Source organism: Bos taurus, chromosome 1, assembly GCF_002263795.3.
Source record: "Bos taurus isolate L1 Dominette 01449 registration number 42190680 breed Hereford chromosome 1, ARS-UCD2.0, whole genome shotgun sequence".
Classification (NCBI taxonomy): domain Eukaryota; kingdom Metazoa; phylum Chordata; class Mammalia; order Artiodactyla; family Bovidae; genus Bos; species Bos taurus.
Genome location: NC_037328.1, coordinates 82,603,466 through 82,610,469, shown reverse-complemented (window position 1 = coordinate 82,610,469; position 7,004 = coordinate 82,603,466).

Sequence of the window (7,004 nt, the reverse complement as noted above, 5' to 3'; positions counted from 1 at the left end):
TGAACAATTCCCATATTGCTGGCACTGGGCTAAAATGCTCCATTTATACATGGATCTTATTTAATCTCACAACAACTGAGCCAGGGAAGGAAGTATTTTTATCTCTTTTTTACAGAGGAGGAAGGGGAGAGGTTAAGTAACTTGCCCAAAGTCGCTGAGCCAGTAAGTGAGGCCCGAGGCTGGGATTCCCACCCTGAGACTGCCTGCACACTCGAAAGGTTCAGAGGATAAATAACCAGAACCAGGGAGAGGGTTAGGAAAACAGCTTCTGGAAATAAATGTCAAAGGAAAAAGGGGGTGGAGTGGGAATGAGGACTCATTAGATGCAGAAACGTGTGTGTGTTGTGGGGGGGAGGGGGGGCGGTGCATACGCAGTGACTTTCCCAGTGTCAGAAGGAGGGAACCTTGGGCAGTAAACCTTTGTGGCGCATGGAACAGGTTTCCAAGGAACCTGTCGATCCCAAATTAGAGTCTGGCTGGCCCTGGTAGGGAGTGTAGGCAAAGCCTTGTGGATCTCCTGGTTCACACGGAGCAGTCCCGCACTTCTTTCCAAGCAGGGCAGAGCTCCGTAGCGGAATTCTAAGTGTAGGCGGTAGCTAGGATTTGGCGATGCTGAAGGGCTGGAGGCAACGGGCGGCTATTTCAGGTGCAGGGGCCAGACCCTGGGAGGCAGACCAGGCCGGCGAGAGTAGAGTTGGTCCAAAGCGGAGGCATTCGACCCGCGAGCCCAAAGCCTGACAGGGAGAGGGGCAGGGGCCGCTCCGCCCCTCGCCGCGCGCTCCCGCGCTGGGGCTGCACCCGTAGCGCGGCTCCTTAGTATTCCCCCCACGGAGCCCAGCGGCGCTGCAGAGGCTGCCCGGGGGAGGAGCGCCCCGCGAGGCTCGGGCCCCGGGCGGTGGGGGCGGGGGAGGTGGGACGGGAAGCCTCGGGGATCCGAGACCCGTTGGGACAGAGCCCTCCTCTCTTCCCTAGCTGGGAACTCTGCCGAAGGCGGGGGCTAGAGGGGACAAGGTGGGGGACCCAGGCGCCGCCGCTGTCATCGGCGCGAGGTGTGGCGGGCGGCCAGAGGAGGGGAGGCGGTGTTGAGTGGCGTCCTGCGCATCCTGTCCTGCGCCGCATTCCCGGGCTGAGGGCTCAGATAAAAGGGAGGGGGTGTTCCAAGCTCCTGCTCAAGTGTCCCCTTCCTACTCTTGAGGCCCCGGGATGGGGGAGGGTCCGTGGCCCGCGTCTCCTGGAGTGACCCCCTCACTTATTCCTTCACTCTATCATTTTAGCGGGACTCTGGGATGAGGGTTCGGCCCGAAGAGGTAGGGCGTCGCCGCAGTGGGTAGGCAGAGAGGGCGGGACCGTGGGCTTTGAACGCCAAGGGAGGGGTGCGGTCTGGGAGCCGCTCAGTGAGGGGGCACTTGGTGGGTGCGCTCCAGGACGAAGATTTCAAGGGGGCATAAAGTACTCTGTTGAATGTGCCTTGTGCAGCACGGGACACACACCTCCCTTCACTTGTGTCCGGATTTGTTATTCCTCTGCAAGCACACCGTGTCCCCAAGTCACGTCCTTACCCGTGTTCTTACGTCCCCTTACAATACTCTGCCTGGCCCCACCTCCCAGCCCACACACCCTAAGAGCTTCCCACGATAGAGAAGAGGTGGGGGAAGGGATGCAAAGAAGGGAGAACAAAAGCCATCCCCTTCATTGAAGGCTCCTCCCCCAGTGCATTCCTACCTGGGCCTCATAACCCTACTAACAACCTGTGTCTCACTGGGGTCTGAGAAGAGTTCTCAGTCCTTGAGAAGTGATGTAGAGGGATGGGGCGTGGTTAGGGCAAAGGAAGTATGAGGATACTCAGGAGGAGTCTGGCTTTCCTGGGGGCAGGGAAGGAATGAGATGTAGTGAGGTCTTGATCTGGTTAGAGTCTTCCTTAATTAATTACACACTCCTGGGGGCAGAACATTTGATCTCCCAAGCTAGTGCTTGAAAAGGGAAGCCAGAGGGCTGGGGTGGGGGAGAGTGTTGAGCCTAGAGTTGGGGCTGCTTCCCCTCACCTCCCTCATCCCATCTGCCCCAGAGAGGCAGTTGCAGCCCCAAATGACCCATGTCATGCCCCTCTCTGTGCCTGAGTCCAGAGAGTAGGGACAGGTAAAGACAGTAAGCTACTCTAGGCTGTACTCGGCCCCCCACAGTATCCCCCTCCTCCACAGTGGCCCCAGGGAGAGGGTCCTGGACAAGGAACTATTAGATCTAAGCCTGGGTGGCTAGACCCTGAATTCTAATCCGGAGATCTGGGGCGCCTGGGGCAGGGCAGCTGCAGATTTAGAGTACAGGCAGACCTGGGTTCAGAGCCCAGCTTTTTGCTCTTTGACCTTGGACAGGTTGACTTCTCTGTGCCTCCATGTCCTCATCTATAAAAAGGTGTAGTGATCATTTCTACCTCATGAGATTGTTGCAAACATGAAATCAGTTAATACATGTAAAGTGTGTGCCAGGATCATAGCAAGTACTCAAAAATGTCAGCTACTATTTTTATTAGTATGACGTTTGAATAAAATATAAGAACAGATAGGAAAATGCCGAGTAGTGTTTGGTGCATAGCTGGGATCCAGTAAACTAAGGCACGGGGTGGGGAAATCCACCAACCCCATTCTAGCCACGGGAATGATTGGCATTTTGCTGCAGGCTTAGCCCAGGCTGGACCACTTCCTGGGATAGTTCTACTGGGGCCCGAGTGGTTTGAAAGGAATGAGAGTGAGGGTGCTGAAGCTCACTAAGGGGTAGAGAATGTAGCAAGTGGCTGAGGGACCGTGGTTTCTGCATGTGACCCCTTAGTGCACTGATCCTGGGTGTGTTTGGGGTGGGGAGGGGATTCTTACCCTCCAATAATTCATTCATTCTTCAAACATTTACTGGATATTTGTTGTGTGTCAGGCACTGTGCTGGGCACTAAGATACCGTGATGAACAAGAACAAAGACAGATGCTGCTTCAAAGAGCTTAGTCTAATAGGGGTATAGATGCTCTTCAAATAATAATGCAAAAAAAAAATGTATATAATTACAAGTCAAGGTAAATGTTACTGGTGCAGGATCAAATCCCAGCTCTAGTGACCTGAACTAGTATAGTGCAAAGCCGAACGTCCTCTAATGCCCCGCAGAGGAAGCCGGGGCCCTCATGACTCTCCAGGTCCCTTTATTTAGCCTTTTGGTATCTGACTCTGAGTATATCTTCATTCACTCTGTCCCTGCCTCACTTCATTTATTCAACATACCTTCACTGGTCCCTTCCATATGCCAGCCTGAGTGTATGGAGCTGAGGGTGTGGGGATGAACTGGTGCAGCTCCCACTCCCTTAAGGTGTGGGGGACACAGCTCACAGGGGGACACTGATATATAAACCAACTAATACAATGTGGTGTGTAAGTACCACAGCTGTGTAAGCACCCGGGGTTGGAGGAAGGGACCCAGGCTTGAATTAAGCCTTGAAGGCTGTTTGCAGTTAGCAAGAGGGGAGCAGGGAGCAGTATATACAAAGGTCCCAGGCTAGGTAAGAGCAGGGCACAGAGGCCATTCCAAGTCAGGATGAGGAAGGAACAGGGCCATGGAAAGATGACACTGACCAAGACTTCCCCTTTGCCATGATTCCTTCTCCATCAGACCATCCATTTCTCACAGCCCCGAGGGCTGGCTAGTCTTGGGCATGTGGTTCCAGCAGGTCTACAACTCAAGCATCCTCTCCTCTCCTACTTCTGTAGCCCTCTGCTCTGCCTGTTCCCTGCTACACACAGCACATCTGTCTACAGCATTTCTGAGCACCTGTTGTCTTCTATCCCCATTCTACAGGAGAGATGATGTGGCTTGGGTGAAGTCGCAGAGTCAGTCAATGGCAAAGCCTGGATCTGAATCAGACTTAACCCATCCACGATTCTGTGTTCTTCCCACTACATCAAGATCCCTTGGAAGGGGGCCTGAGGGAACCTAGAAACGCACTTGGACCACTTTAGAGTGACACTCTTTCCCCTTTACCCTACCCTGGAGGGGGGTCTGCACTCATGAACAAGGGCTGCCTCAGTATTCCTTCTTCAGAGAAGGGAGGGAAAGAAAGAGGAGGAGAGCTAGGCCCCCAGGTGCTGAAGGCCCTTGTCAGGAGTACAGTCCAAGAGTGGGATAGGGTTCCACCTTGGGGGGTGGGTCTGACAGGCAAGCAGCTCTGTCCCTACACTTTGCCTCCCTGCCCCTCTCTGTTTCTCATTAATTATTCCTGTCTCATGGAGCAGGAATGAAAACAGACTCGAGATCTGGCTGGAGGCCTGCTGTGACATCAGCCCCGAGGTGGCTGCCCTGACCCTGACTATTGGAGGCTGGGGAAGACCCCCTTCCCCACTTTGTCTTGGCCTGACAGGGAGAAGGAGAAAGGCAGGAGACAACCCTGCCTGAACCCCTCTCCCTTCCCTGGGCATTGAACTTGGGGCATGTGAATCAAAGAGGTGGCATTTGCCTGAGGGGACCAGGAAGGGTGTGTCTGCAGGACCGTGGGGGGTGTACAGGAGGCTGCTGTCCCCTGAAGCCCCTGATTCCCACAAGCCTACCACTCCTTCCACTCAGCCACCCCAGCACCGCTCCCAGGCATGGTCCTCCCACATCCTCTCCACCTACTTTTGAAGTCACCACTGCACTCTTCCCTTGTCCCACCTTCCTCCCAACCTCACCCCCCTTGACCTTTCTGAGCCTCAGGTTCACAGTTAGGCTTCTTCTCAGTCTTGGTACCTGGCCAACCAGACTCTTCTTGGCTCCAGCCTCTTGGCTTTCACACCCAGATGCTGACCTCTCACCTACAGTGACCTCCTCCTCCTTCCTACTTGGCCTCCACTTAGTACAGCACACTGGACTATGCTATGATCCTGGTTATATCACTTAGCCATCTCCTCCAGACTGCAAGTCTGATACCCTGGGCTCCCACCACTTCCTCCTGTTCTGCCTAGTTTCAAAATCTTTGGTCCCCAAACCCCTTCTCCCCACTTGGGGGCCTTCTGGTATAAACTTCTCTCCCAGCCCAACCTGGACTATTCCCACTCCCAAACAATCCCACCATGATCTTTCTGAGCAACGTTTTTCTTGTTTTGCTTATTTCCAATAAAATTCCCTCTGCAGCGGCTGTGTAGACTTTTCTATGCTACTTGAGCCCACACTTGCACCTTCTTCCCTTCTTCCCTCCTACTTGACTAAAATAATGCATTCTTGCCAGGCACTGAGTTGCAGGCAATGGAGATAAATGTGCTGCCTTCAAGAAGCCTCCAGCAGGGGAATATAAAGGCAAGTGACAGAGTGATATAGGGATATTCCAGGTGTCACTGATGGAATTTGAAGGGGAGAATGACATCATGAGCACAGTGTCTGGGAAGTGAAGTGAGGCCAGTGTGGGATGTATTGGAGGACACAGAGATGGTGGCAGATAGACAGGGGAGGAGGCCACAGTCTAGGTGGAGGATAGTAAGTCCTCGATGGAGATGGGGTGAGGAGGTGCTGCAGAGATGATGAGGAGAAGATAGGTGTGAGGGATAGGTGCAAAGGTAAGTAGCAACACGCTTAGTGACTGGGTGTGGAAGGGGAGATACAGTAGATGTCTGAGCCTGGGAGATTCTGAGGACTGGGCAATCAGGCATTCTTTGGTACCATTTAAGGACTCAGGAGTACAGGAAGAAGAACAGGATATGAGAAGGAGAACAATGGGCTCAGGTTGAAGCTTTCAAAGAGAGGTGCCCAGTAAGCCATTGAATATATGGATCTGGAGCTCAGGAGAGAGGTCTGAATTGGAGTACCAGGCACAGCGTGGAGTCCAGGGATGAAGTTCAGATCGTGGGCAGGATTGCCCAAGAGAGTTGTACAGAGAAGAGAAAAGAGGTTGAGGTGGGTATGTGGGGAATGCCCCCTCACTGCTCCTAGGCATCCTTCATGCCTCTCTGAGAGCTCTTATCACATGAATTATCTGTTTGTCTTTTCTCCCTGGATGTGGGCTCCTTGAAGGAGGCAACACATCCTTACAACGCATATTTCCCAGGAAGATATACATGGGTCTGGCACAAGACAGAAGCTCATTAATGCCTGAAGGATGGAAGAATGATTATAGTAGTACGTTGCTGCTGCTGCTAAGTCGCATCAGTCATGTCCGACTCTGTGCGACCCCATAGACAGCAGCCCACCAGGCTCCTCTGTCCCTGGGATTCTCTAGGCAAGAACACTGGAGTGGGTTGCCATTTCCTTCTCCAATGCATGAAAGTGAAAAGTGAAAGTGAAGTCGCTCAGTCGTGTCTGACTCGACCCCATGAACTGCAGCCTACCAGGCTCTTCCGTTCATGGGATTTTCCAGGCAAGAGTACTGGAGTGGGTCACCAGTGCCTTCTCCGAGTAGTATGCAGAGGGCTTACTATGTGCCAGGCACCTTTCTAAGTGCTCTACATTTAGTAATTCATTTAATCTTCAGGACAACTTAACATTTCCAACTCTCAATGGAAATGTACTCTTGTCATTTCCATATTACACATGGGAAAACTTGACTAAGAAAAGTTAACTAACTTGTTCGAGATCAAGTGGAAGTAAGAGTTAAGATGTGAATCCAGGTAGTCTAAGTCCAAAGTTGATGCATTTTACTCCCACACTATTCTGCTTCTCAAATAAAATCTTGTAATAAAATCACCTACTCTTGATTGCCATTACTGAATGCTTACTGTGCCAGGCACTGTGCTAAGAACATTATTAGGTTATTTAATTTATTTCTATTTAAATGAATGAATAGATAAATGTTTCAGTGGATGGAGTAAAATACGTAGTACATATATATATACACATACATGAAACAAGTGGATGAATTATGGATTAATGAATCAATGAGTAAAGGAAAAAATAAGTGGAAAATAAGTGGCAGGATGGATAGATGGATAGATAAGTAAATGTCTGTATGAATGAATTGTTGAATAAATGGATGACAGGTAGGTGAATGGATAAATGGATATATGGA